Raw genomic sequence first — 14,080 nt, 5'->3', positions numbered from 1 at the left:
AGGTATGTTTTTCAAATCAGTTTCCTGTTTGGTATGCTATGACCTAAAAACAAAAGAACCTTGGGGAGGGATGGAGGTTCATGGTTTTTTAAAAAACGTTTGAGAGAAATGCAAGTGCAAACAAAGTGAAATGGGCATTGTGACTATGAAAGATTGTCCCAAACTGATTTGAGAAGCATCTTGCAGGGCTTGTGTTCCTCAGGATGCTGGCCTATCCTTCTATTTCCCCTAAAATCACATTTCCCAAAGGGTAATGACACCCTTTGTCTCCTTCACTTATGCATTTATTTAAGTAGCTTAATGCTTCGAGGTCAACCACTTGCCCTCTCTCCAAGCTCCTGAGAGACACCTTGCTGTCACCCCACCCCTTCCACCAAGTACCATCTATCACCTCTAACACTTACACATAGTGGATGAATAAAATTTTAAGCAATATGTTCATTTTACTGGAATCTTGTCTAACCATATTAGCATCTCACCCACAGTGACTGCTCAATAAAATGTCAAATGAAAAGAATTGCTAGAGTTTGGGACTTTTCTTCGGTGTTTATGAAAACTGGAAGTAATCCAGCTGTCGAGTCATAGACAAACCTCACTTGTGCTGTTTCAGATCCATCATGGGTAGGAAATGGAGAGATAAGGTTACACCCAGGGAGGTGCTGAAATATGGGAAATCGAACCAAGTCAAGTTAATTAAAGCACGTTAATTAAAGCAGAGCTCTACTGAGCAGGGCTTACCAACCAGGGACCTGAGACTCCCCAAATGTGTGCAGTTCAAGATCAAACCCAGCCAGCCTTTGGCCATGGCTGAGAGGCACTCGAGCCCCATTTGAAGCACAGCCTGAACTTTGCTGGCACTGGCCCAAACGCCTACGATGCACTTTGATCTTGTAGCTCTAAGTGCCATGGGATTTCAGACCTTACTGAAGCTCAACTACCTTCACGAACAAGGACAAAAGGTGGAGATGGGAGAAAAGCAAGGAAGGCCCCCAAGTTCAATCACATGCCAAGGAGATAATGCTGTGTTGAGAAGCAGCCAATGCCTCACACACCGTGCTTTGAGCCTCGGGTCAGAACAGAGGCACGCATATCTCCGGCACAGATATTTTTGTCTTTTCACATATCCCGCTTCTTATGAAGTTCTGGTGCATTAATAGCTTTTGCATGATAATGTTTCTTTCTCTAGTGCGTTTATACTCTCCACGCCATGTCATGTGCTGTGCAGTCAGAGAATTTTCACGTGGCTTAGATTCTGGACAAACGTTATAAAGGTTTGTTTTTCTTTGTTGTGATGGAACTGAAACCAAGCCCTAGGTTTGGAAAGCTGTTCTCATGAGGAGAGTTGGCTGGTCTCGAAAAAGATGTGGTATGTGTCCAGCCCTCATTTCTTGCGTACTTTTTTCTTAGGAAGCTCTGTTCTTGGGGTCGGCTTGGCTGGCAGCCAAGCGTTGAGAGAAGGAAAGCTGCCGTGTGGTGGGAGCTGACAGAGCCGGCGGGTGGGGAGCCGGCGGGCGTGCTGAGTGATGATCTGCACTACAGGCCCAGCCCAGATGTCCCATACAGAGGGATGTGTGTGACCCACAAGTCATGAACTCGGGAGTCTGTAGCTATGGAGAAGTCATTCAAAGCAGGAATTCCTTCTGCTTGCACCCCTTCTTTCTGGAGGGTCTGAAATTTTCCGTTTGCATGGAGTGTTTCATTAGTTATGATGCTGTCACCTGGAGAAATTGTTATGTGAATTGCTAATGATACCAGGAGTGGCCAAAGAAGAAATCCCCGAAGAACTGAATCAAAACAAGAACAAAACCACAGCTATTTTCTCTATTGTTGCAATTAGATAATTGTGCACTCTCCTGCCTTGTCCTCTGAAGGTGGATTCTAAAATGAAAACCTTGGTCACTGAAGTTACTTACATTCACGTTCTTTCACCTCCACGCATGAACCTTCTGCAAAGAACTGAGTTGGGGTCATGTGCTTACTATGTGACACGTGGTCCTTCTGCATTTTGCATAAGATCCAGGGGCTAGAGGAGGGGGCTTGATTGTGCTGATGTCCTCTCACATTAGCAAGCTAATGATAGCAGAGCTTTTTTTCCATGTGGAATTACTGGCATTAAATTATTAAAACTGTCATTTAAAATAGTCTTTAAAGCAGAAAAAAAGACAGAGCCTAGTCTCTGTCTTTGGGTCTTCTAGTCCAAAGTGCACCTATTAAATAATAACAAACAGCAGTCCTACATCCATTTACTTCTGTGCATGATTGGTGTCCTTCCCTCACTGTCCCCTCATGCTCTGACCACACATCCTCCCTCTCTCCTCCTTACTGTCTGCACTCCAGCCCACCGGCCTCTAAATGCTCCCGAGGTGCCCCAGTCTGGCCTTTGCACCTGCTGTTTCCTCAGTCTGCCTGCTCTTTCCCAGAGTCTGCATGGTGTAGCCCCTCATTCCCTCCAGGTCTTTGTTCAATCGTCTCCGTCTGTCTTAGTGAGGCACTATTCCCTGGCCACCCTGCCTAAAGCTTCTCCTACCAGACGTTTTCTGTCTTCCTTCCCGGCTTTATTTTTCTCCTAAGCTTTTACTGCTATACTATAAATATACACACCCTATATATTTTATTTTTAGGTAGTTTCGTGTTCGTCTCCCCAAGCGGACTGTTAAGGACAGACCGTTGTTTGTTTTGCTTCCTGTTGTATTAGGGCCTGGGACTTAATAGGAATTCTTGAATGAATGAATGATGAATGGGCTAGGCTCTGTGCTGGCCACTCATGGTCAAGCCAAACATGGTTCCTCATTGCAAGGAGTGTCTAGTCTCGTGGGAAAGACAGTTATTAAGTAAGAAATTCAAACAAAACATGCTTCCTGCAGGAAGCCATGAGGATGAGCGGTGGAGGAGCCCAACCTGGTCTCCCTGCAGAAATGGTGTTTAAGCTGAGACCTGAGCTTACAGGAAGGATAGGAGACAAGAGAGAATACAGACAGTTCCAGGCAGCTGAAGCCAGGTTGTGAGAAGTGAGACGGGTCCAGAGGGGCAAGGAAGCTCAAGGGATGGGCAGGGTTGGGGGTTGGGGGGTGGTCATAAAGACTGAGCAATACGGACCCAGGCAGGGGTTCTAGGCAGGGAAATGACATGATCCAGAACAGCATTTTAAACAGATCTGAGAGAAGCAAGATGAAAAGCTACAACGGAGCAGACCTCAGTGTGTGCAGGCTGTCAAATCTGTCCCTGGGAGAACTAGATGACTCTGAACAAACAAAAATAGTCAGCACAGAGGGTACCAATGGAATGATTTCTTGGGATCCTTACAGTTCTAGGAACAGACTGAACTCATTCTCGCTTCAGCGTTTCCACCCACCATGTGCCTCTCACTGGAAACGTTCTTTTCATCTGTCCCAAACTTCCTACCCTTCCCGAGCATGGCTGTAGCCCACCCCTTTGTGAGAACCCGTTTGGAGCTCTTTCTGTCCTCATTGATATTTCTTTCCTTTGATCTCCTAAAGTGCTAAGGTACACATCACACAATTTAGATCTTAATGGCCTACTTTCTTGAATAAACGGATATGTTATGACCCCAAGTAGAATGTCCTATCCTTGCAAACAAGGATCCCCACATCCCACCCACCTAGAAAAAGGATGAGACACACTAGGGTCTTCCAAAAATATACCAAGTGATCGAGGTGCAGATTATTGACCATACATTGGCATTTTGCAATCTTAGAATGATGCTTTAAAGGGTCTCACTTTACATATGAGGACCTCTAGGCATATGTAGGACAGCAGGAAAAACCAGGGGGAAGAACTAGGCTTTTGAGTCATTATCCAGCTATAATTTAGTGGAGTGAATTCTAGCCAAAAAAAAAAAAAAAAAAAAAGGCTGGTAAGTCCTCTAAGTTGGTGGCAAGGCACTTGTAAAGAGCAAAAGTAGAATGTCCAAAATTTAAAGGCAAATCTCAAATTAGGCAGTTGTCACAAGGATACTCAGTAGGACCTAAAAACTAAATTCAGTAAGTTTGGCCAACTGTATAAACAACCAAAACCCTCAGGATGGTCAGTATTTATATCCAAGTTAATGAAGTGAAATACGCAGGAACAGTTCTATTTGGGGGGTAAGATATCACAGCATTTCTTTTGGTTGTTTGGTACTGATTCAATAATGATTACTTCATTCAGCTCTCAAGGACCAGTGAATGGATTAACACAATATAGTGTGGTATTTCTTGACTCCAGTTCAAAACTTGCAGTATGTTGCAGTAAACTCTCTTTTGGTGAAGATATGAGGTTGTTTTCCTTAAGCCTTGTTGAGACCGACAATAAATGGGCTTCACACTGCTGATCTAGATCAAGCAGTTTGTCAGACTTTTACAATACGCTCAGACATAAAAGTTACTACAGGTCCTTTGTTGCTCAAACTATGCTGCAATTATCCAAAGTTTGTTTTATGTATCAGTTACAACATGATGGGGATGTCAATGACACAGCTCTAGTTACAGGTGTGTTAGCATTTCTATTCTAGGTGCTTATATTCAAGAGTTTATAACTTGGCCATAAATAGATAACTAATGAGAACATACTGTATAGCACAGGGAACTCTACTTAATGCACTGTGGTGACCTGAATGGGAAGGAAGTCCAAAGGGGAGGGGTTTTATATATATATATATATATATATATATATATATATATATATATATATGGCTGATTCATTTTGCTGTACAGTAGAAACTAACACAACATTGTAAAGCAACTATACTCCAGTGAAAATTAATTTAAAAACAACTAATCATGGAATGAACCTTGGCATATAAAAGCCACTTCCCAGAAAAAGTTTTTTTAAATACAAATTAGGAAAAAAGCTCCACATGTTCTGTCATTCTTACATTACCTACAGGCCCCCAAATGAATTAGGAAATCCTTTTCCCTCATTTCTTTTTTTTTTCTTTCTCCAAGTAAATTATGTACTTCAGGGCCTTTGGGTCAATTTTTGACCTAATTGTCTCATAAAGGTTATCATTTGGAGTGAAAAGTATTAAGTTCTTTTTTTCTTATGTAAAGGTATTTTCCTGCAGGTTGTGAAAGGAGGAGGGAAGCTTGGCTAATATTGAAACCTCAAATCTGAGTTCAGGGCTGTACGTCTGAGTGTAAACAAGACGCTAGTATTACAAATGTGCATTTCGATGTTCTCTCTCTCTCTCTTTGAAAGATCTTTACAATTGTAGGTAAGGAAAAACTGTGAGATGAAAGATTCAGTCTTGTTTTTCTAGCAACTCCAGTAACAGATATTTGCTGCAAACTGTGTTCCAGATACTTTATGAACATCAGGCCATTCAATACTCAGACTAACGCTGCAAAGAGGCATGGCTGCCTTCATTTTATAAACGAGGAAACCAAGGCTCAGACTAGTTAAGTAACTTGCCAGAGGTCACACAGTGCAGTGGGAGCAAAAACCCTGGCCCATGGGTAGAGGCTCAATCTTTGGGTATTCTATACAGTCATAACAGAGGCAAGTCATGCTAGAAAGTACCAGTGCTTCAGTGGAACAAACTACTTACAGTTAAATATATACCCTAAAGGGCTTAATTCTAACATACAATAAGTGTTTGAATGGCAACAGGTAGGACTCTGCAGGGCTGGGTCTAAGTAACATGTGGACATAGGCAGGCCCTCCAATTAGCATGCCCATTTTCAATATATTAAAAAAGTTTATTATGATCAAAAACTGATCATGAGGGCTGTTAAGTAGCCTTGACTCAAAGCTAGGCATTCTCTTGCTCTCAAAGAAGACTCCCATCTTGGGCTTGGCCAAAGCAGGGCTAAGCGTGATGGGTTAGCCCCAAATGGGGCTTCATATTTGGGTTTCGTATGTAAAGCTAATGTGTCCTCACACAGCTGCTAGTTATTAAAGCTTTGTTTTGATCAGATCTACTCCTGATACTTAGTAGTCAAAAGTCCAATTCACTATTTTTTCACCGGTTTCAGAAAGGACTTTTCCTTCTCATGGTTTGTAATTTTACTTGGAGGAGAAAGGAAGAAAAAAAAAATAAAAGCAAGAGAAGAAAAGGGAACAAGAGGGAGAAGAGGAGACGTGATCTGTATGAAAAGCATTTTTAAAACAACCATTGACCAAAAGGGATCTCAGACACACAAAATCTGTTAACCATCTTTCATCTTTTTTACAGTGTATCTATTTTTATCATAAGCTTGACAGGCAAATACCAAGTCAGCTTCACTACTTGGCATGGAGCCTGCTGCAATACTGATGATGTAATATCAGGCGTGATTATGTTACCCTGTTATCACTGTGAATATTATTTTATAAGCTTTAATAAGTTGCTTGAGCATTTAAGATGGTTTCAAAGTCTAAATTCATATTCATGCAAAATAGGTAGGACATATTTTTTTCATAATTGTTCTTGTCCCTTGGGTCAGTAATACAGTTTATAATCATCATAAAATTTCATTCTTAATTCCTTTTATCAGAGGAAAATATGGATGGTTATTACCCAATTAAAATACTCCTGATGCTTTTAAGGTAGACATTATGGGGTTTTTGGAGTTTCACTGAAGACAATTAAAAAAAGAAAGAGCAGCTGCGTGACTTCAAAGCATTTTAAGTGCTCTGAGTTTGAAGAAATATTCAGCTGTTCAGTACCCTGTTTCCACCTGTCTTGTTCTCATATCATCTGTGACGTAACCAAGGAAAAATTGGAACATTTTACCCATGCGAAAGGTGCAGGCGTGTGTGACTAAAGATAGAATTTTCATCTGGTAGCTATAGAATCCGTTCTGATACTACACATCCTTGGCTTATAGTTGCCAAGGGCAAGGACCAGGAAGATGATCAGTGAAAAACTCACAAAAACCAGACAAATGCATAAATCTGAGTCTACCTCCTTGGTTGAATGGAGTGCCACTTGCTTTGTGAGAGACACAGAGGTGTGCCCTTCAGACGGATGCTTTGTGATGTTTTTTCCAGATGGTTCCCATGCTACTAGCCAGAAAGCAACCCAGCAGGGCAGCTCAGTTACAATGGCTACAGTTTCTTCCAGAGGAATTAACTGGGTCAAAGTGATAGCCACAAAAAGAAAATGCCTAGTCATCATAATTTCGTTCTAATTTATTATGAAACAATCATACAGAATTTAGCCTCGTACACCTTCCTTTGACATGCTCAATTTCTGTTTCCTTTCTTCTCTGTTTGATCATGACCTTATTTGATCGTGAATTTAAAACAGAACAGTGTTGAAATCTATTTTAATTTCCTCCCCCTCACTTACCAGAATACCTTAATTTCATGCACACCTGAGTCCAGTTCTCCAAAGAGAAAGCCCCCAAATTCATAAACTTCTAAATGTTTACTTAATATTAAGAAGAAAATGCTCCTGGGGAGAGGGGTATTGTGAAGATGCCTTATTTTCGCCCAGGCTTTCAATTAGGGAACCGCTCTAACAAAGAACAAGTTGAGTCTTGGCAGCGGTGAATTGGTGGATATGCTCACGGTAAAGAGAGTCATGTAAATATATGAAAATAGCTTTCACTTGTCAGTTGTGTTGTAGTTCACAAAGAGGTCTGGAGTGTGTTGCCTTATTTGGTAAAAATAAGCATCCCTCCAGCTCCTAGAATCAATTCATAGTTGTCTCCTAACTCATTGGTCATTTGTGAATGACATTTTCTTATTAAACAGGCACATTTTCACTAGAAATATTGGATCTAGTCTAGTAGGGTCCATATCAGAAAAGGTGATGAAATACTGGGCACTCTTAAGTAAAAATAATACCTTTTTTAAAAGGACATTTAGATGTAGGTCATTACTTAGGTGGGTCTCACCCACCATGGCACATTTGACCACAGTTGACGTGTTCTGCTCTAGCATGAGACTCTAATGCCTGAGTACTAGTTACTCTAGTTCTCAAAAGCTATGAATTTTGATATATAGCTCCTCATTATGAAAGCTTACCTCTTTAAGGCTTCACCCAGGTGAGTGCATAGCTCTGGGCTTTTCTTGTCAGCTTCGACCTGGAATATGGGATCTGCAGGCACTGACCTGGAAAGTCCCACACCTGCAGGTATCACTGCCTTTAGTGAAATGGGACACTCCAGCCAGAGAACATGGAGTCACTTCGTCTTTCAAAGTAGGACGGGAGCCCCAACTTTTAAAGAGGCTATCCAGACAGGCGACAAAATGCTGTACTTCAAAGACAGGAAATCCCTTCAAACGTTAAATTGTAAGGACAGAAAATGACCTACATTCAGGAAAATGCGGAGCCAGGAATTCAACATCATGTTTGTTCCAGTTTAATGAAGCGTGTTTGGTGGATATTAACTGGTCCTGAGGATTCCTACTCTAAGTAGGCGGCATCCTTTGCCACCAGAAACCCACATTTTCAAGATCCTATTTTAAAAAGTCACTCGAGTTCACAGCAGATTGAAGTTACTGTGTAAGAGCTCTCTCTGGGCCAGTTTTCACCCTTAAAATTAGTCTGGTTTAAAATTACAAATTACTCAGCATGTTTAAGAAACTCTATGAAAATGTTTTAACATCTTCCTAAACATCAAAACTAAGGGAAGGCATCAGCCTACGGCACAGCCTTTGAAAATGAGCAGATGTATTGTTTCAAGTTTGACAGCCTGGAAGCTCCCCAGTGTCAAACCACAGGATTCCCCAATAGTTTTTCCCAGCTCAGAATGCAAAGTCTAGATGGATTTCTTGCCAACCCCCAAAGTACTCTGGGCTGTGGATCTAGCAGTTTGAATCATGTGAGTATAAGTACTAAATTCTTGCCCAATTCGCTCAGAATAAAAGGAGGGCCAGGGACAGCTGAAGGGGACAGAGACATGGTGAATGCTGTTTTCTCATGGCAGGGCCTCTGTCGTTCCCCCAGTACTCGGAAGAATTACTGAACAAATGTGCAAGCAGGAAGGAAACGGGTGGATGAAAGTCAGCCCCATCTCAGAACACAAAAGTTGTCCTTCTGTGTTTACATTTTCAAAATGCAAAAATCCAAAAAGGGTTGACATTTGGAAGTTCCTGGGGAACCAAAAAGCTTAACCTATATTCCACAGTTGTGTCATCTTAAGCCTCTCTGAGCAAGGAGGTCAAAGTTAACTCTCCTTCCCCGCTTACAAAACAAGTCAACTTATTTTGTATGTAGAGCTATAAACTGTGTGCAAGTTTCCTAAGTCGGGCACTCGGGATGAATTATGAATGGAATTAGCCAGCTTGACTTGGAATTTCCTCACTTTTACAGGTCTTTAAACAAGATTTTTATACATTCACGTGTAATCAATGAGACCAACACATGAAATGATCCTTAACATAAAACACTGTTTTAGAGTGATTTTGCAGTTAAGAAAACTTAAATATGAACTTCTAATGTGGAAAAGGTAGTTTTTACATGCTGGAAAACTGATGAGCTGGCCACAGTATTTCTGTCAGAAACTGAAATTAAGTTTATATTTTAAATGCTTGCTTTCTTTCATGAAGCCAATCTGCTTCTCATATCCTTAGCCTTAAAAATACATAAATTTGGTATCTGGTTATTGAGTTTTTAAGTTGCCGAGTAGAATAATTTAGTTATTCATAAATACAGAGCATAAGGAAATCCTTCCTGAGTGCAAAACTACCTTTAAAATGATCATCTAAATGAGTGAATGATACAAGTACACATCTTGATTTAATTTTGACTATTAGCTATTTCTTATCTTAATATATATTCTTTTATATTAAACTTGTAATGTCTTAACATTTCCCTATAAACTGGCATGTCCAAATTGATTTCACTAACAGTTTGTGTAATATAAAAACTATGAGATCAGGATCAATGTCAAGTTTTGGAGAGAAAAATGAACTTGGATTGTTTTTTACTCTAAGGCACATGTTCAAATTTATCCCATATACATGTAAAAGAACATTAAAATATTTCTCAACTGTTCATGCAGAAAGTAAAACACAACACATTCCAATAATACTTTTATCATATAGATAATATAACAAAATACTTGGAACAGTTAAAAGAGAGGCACTCATTGAAGTACACATAAAAATTTCAAAGATTAAAAAGCAGTTGGAAAAAATACTTCTTAGTCACTTAAAATTTAATTACTTGCACATTTTAATGGTCTTGTATATTTTGGTAGTAAAATGTTTTTACAAACTTCTAGCCATTTCAAGTACCTCAAACATATAAAGAACCGGGAATATTCTTTTTTCTTCGTAATACATTCAAAAGTATCCACCATCTTGACAGAACTGTTATTATAGTAATAATTTTCTTATACCTGATTATAATATTTCTATAGAATGGAAAACTCTGATTTTTCTTTGGAAGGGGGGAATAGTGGGAGAACTCTTTTAAAACATGTTTTAATATTCATTTAAAATGTATTCATTCCCAAGTTTCTTTACAAAAATCTTTGATATTACAATTTTATCTAGATTACATTTATAGTTTTGGAATAAACCAAACTCCTTGAATAGGGTTGCGCTAACCTTGGTTAACGTTTTTTTAAAAATTACTGACAGCAATCATACATCTACCTAAAGAGAGTTAAAAATACTAATCCTGATGAAAATATTTTTATGAAAATATTTTTTCTGAAGGACAGATGAACTTCAATATGAAATGTGATCCCAGAACAAAATAATACAAGTATAAAGTTTCCTTTTGAATTTCATAAATCAACGAAGAAATCATGAAATTTTAAATACAAAACTTTCCATCTGAACTCTTAAGAAAATCCTATGTAGTAAAATATTTGTTTCTATATTTGCTCCTTAAGCCTACTTGCCCTTCATTTTTCAAAGGAGCACTGACCAACCACATTCACAATTGCCCTCTGCAGGGAATGGCTCAAAGTCACCACCATGTCATCTGTCCCTTCCCCGAGGCAGCCACGGTTGAGTCAAAAAGAAATTTTATTACTTATATCCATTCTTCTTAATTCTGTTTTTATTAGTTCTCAAAGTCTTTCATAGCAAATGTCAAATCATATTTAAATTGTTTTGCTTTTTAACTCCATGCTCCAGACCAGGCTATTTCAAATTCAATACTTTGTAAATGACAATAAACAGGGTTGTTTAAAAAACTGTTAAAGAACACTTTTTCCATATAACTTATGACAATCAAATGTAAAACATGGGGCTATAATTCCCACTATAAGTTAATTATAGCTATTTTAGGCTAGAAGTGTCAAGCGAACGTTGCTTATCAAACGACCCTCGGGTCCTCCATTTGCCTTGGACATTACCTGGCCACATAAAAATCAAATGCTCTTGCTATCTGGAAAATTAAAAATACAAGGCATCCTCCTCCAAGTAACCCGCACAAGCCTTGACAGCAAACTAAAGCAGCTTAGGTGGTAACTTTAACTTACCTCTTCTGGGCTTTAGCAAGGGGTTACTAAAAAATATTTACTTCCTGGCAGAATGTAGCTCATTCTTAAATGAAGCTTAAAACCTTAGACATCCCTGAGGAAAACTGATGCCACGAAATGTGTCACTGTCCATTTATTTCCTATTTCACTAACATAATTAATACACTCCTGACACTGACTCCTCAGATGGCAGCGTCTGCATCATTTTGGACTGCAAAACAAGACGTGGCCCGTTGGTTATCTCTAGCTAAAAAACACCCGTCTTTCATTGGGCACCGTAACCGACATCTTTCTCCCTCGAAGACAAATACTTTGCAGATCTCGCACCCTCCTTACAAACCTGCGCGGGGCTTTCGGGGGGAGGGGGAGGCAAGACTTTGGTGGGAGCTGCTTCTCTTCAGCAGAGCGACGGCTGACTGCAAAGGCGCAGGCTGGGCGCTCGAGCAATTTCCTGCTGAGTCCAGATTCCCCTCGGAGCAGCGTGGAGAGGAAGTCGGACTTCTTTTCCAGGCGGAGCCTCCACGTTGGACTTGGAGAGCCTGCGGCCGTGGGCCCGGGGCCGGGTCCCTGCTGTAGGCCGGCCGCCCAGCGCAACCAGGAGGGCCGGGAAGAGGGCTCCCAGGAGCGGCGGGCCACGCTGGACTCCGGAGACGGGGCTGCGAGGGGAACTCGCTCCCAGCTCCGCGGACTCCAAGCCCGGGGATGCACTTGAACCGGCGGCCCCGTTCCGAGCGCACCCGCGTCCCGGGCGGAGCCGGACGTGGGCCTCGCGCGCTCCTCGGCCTCGGTCGAGGGAGAGGCCAGGCCCGCGGCGCGGCGCTGGGGGCTCCACCCGGTCCCCCGGGGTTAGCACCGCCGCGGGCAGCGCATCCCACGCCGGGACCTCGAGTCTGAAAGCAGAGACCGAGAGCCGCCTGCGGCAAAGCTCGGCTTACACTTCATTTTACGATTTGGAGTAAATGTCACAGGAGAGGGGGAAAGAAAGAAAGAAAAAAAACCCTGTAAATTCGAGTTTGAGGGGGGCGAGGGCCCGGCTTGCGCGCGGCTCCCGGCGGCGCGGCGGCGCGGCGGCCGGGGGTGGAGTGCCCCGGCGGGGATTCCCGGTCTCGCAGCGCACCCTAGTGGCCGCCCTGCCCCTCGCCCGCTCCCCGCGACGCTCGCTGCGTCTCTCGGAGCTCATTAAAATCCGCAATATATTATTTCTCCCAAAGTATTGACAATGTGTGAGACTCCAGTAACCCCGGAGCTCTTGTCTGTAATCAGCGCATTTATTCACATTGAGGGAGAAGAATCCGAATTAAATCCCCGTGACCCAGATTGGGTTACAGTGTTATTTTCCCTGGATCCTCTTTTAAATCCACTCCACACCGCTTGTCCGTCTATTACATGCTAATTTAATTTTACTGTGGACGATATTTTCAGCATTTGCTGAGGACAGTAAATTTTGTAGTTTATGTTATTTCACTTTTTATGACTTTTTAACACTTAATAAAATTTTATTAGAGCACTTTTGTGTTTACAAGGCCACAAAACTCTTGGCAGGTTGTCAGAAGTCCTTTTTATTATGATCCTACTGATATACTGCGAGTAATGAAATAATCATGTCCAGAAATGTATCAAAGGCCAGAGGGATTATCCCACTTAATAGCTCCACAGATGCGCCCAGAAGAATGCGGACACGGGCAGGACTGGCTGAGAGGCGGCGGGAGGAAGGAGGCAGCCCCCGCGTCTGTCTTTACCATTTTGGTTGTTTGCCTAAGAGGCTACATGCAGGGTCATGTGACTTTCCGCGGTCTCAATTTTTTTTAAAAAAGAATTTATTCTATTGCAAAATGTGCTTTTCTTTTTATTCTCCTTGTGTGGGCATTTAAGGCTGTTCTAGTGGCAGTGGGGCTGGCTCAGCATATCCGTGTCACTTTCTTCTCATTTCTAAGTGTACTTTTGTGGCATTTAAGCAGCCGATGGTGACATTGGTGTTGATCGGTGCGACTTCTCCAGCCCACAACGAGAGAAGGCACGGGGAGAGCCCCAGGTGGGCTCGAGGTGTTTGAAGGAACTCCCCCTTCTGCCAAACAGCACCTTTTACTGTCGCTTTTTGTTTTGTTTCGCAAAACAGGGGAATAGTGCCTTGAGGACTCTGCTTTCTGCCTTGTACCAAAGAGCCACAGTATGCTGCTTTTATTTTATGTTGATTTTTGGGGTAAGACTTGCTCTGAGGACAATACTGCAACTTCTTTTTTTTTTTTTTTTTAAAGAACCATTTTCTTTTCTTTTAAATATATATGTGTTCATTTAACACACTGGTGTTAAATTCATTCTTGCTGCAAAAGAAGGCCATTGTACTTCCTGACCCCAAAAGCAAGGTGGGTGGCTTTGCTTTATAATTACATATTCTGTCTCCAGCTTCATATTTCTCTTTCTCCGTTATTTGCTAAGTGGTGTGCCAAAGTAATCAAAGAGATGAAGAAGGGTATCACACATGGAGTGATTTTGAAATTACTGTTGCTGTATCCAGAGCACGTGTTCTTCTAAACTTTGGCTTTGAGGGACTTTGGCAGTATTTTTCACAAGTGTGTGTGTACGTGTGTGTTTCATGTTCCAACACGTCACATTTGGATTTTGGAGTCTGTCATTGTTTAAAACAACCCCTGGGAAGTGTGCCCCTCTCTCTGGATTGCCTCTACCACACCCATGTGTGTACTCTTGGGTTCCAA

General features: G+C 41.6%; 1 pseudogene; it reads right to left on the bottom strand.

The window, feature by feature from the left end:
- Window positions 1–9,600: 9,600 nt before the first annotated feature.
- LOC149748563 (uncharacterized) lies at window positions 9,601–13,320 on the bottom strand (annotated as a pseudogene).
- Window positions 13,321–14,080: the final 760 nt, after the last annotated feature.

Source organism: Delphinapterus leucas, chromosome 8 (genome assembly GCF_059928025.1).
Source record: "Delphinapterus leucas isolate spDelLeu-1000000601 "Yukka" chromosome 8, BTC_Dleu_Yukka2, whole genome shotgun sequence".
Classification (NCBI taxonomy): domain Eukaryota; kingdom Metazoa; phylum Chordata; class Mammalia; order Artiodactyla; family Monodontidae; genus Delphinapterus; species Delphinapterus leucas.
The sequence above is the reverse complement of the archived record's forward strand: the minus strand, read 5'-3'. Positions and strand labels throughout refer to the sequence as shown.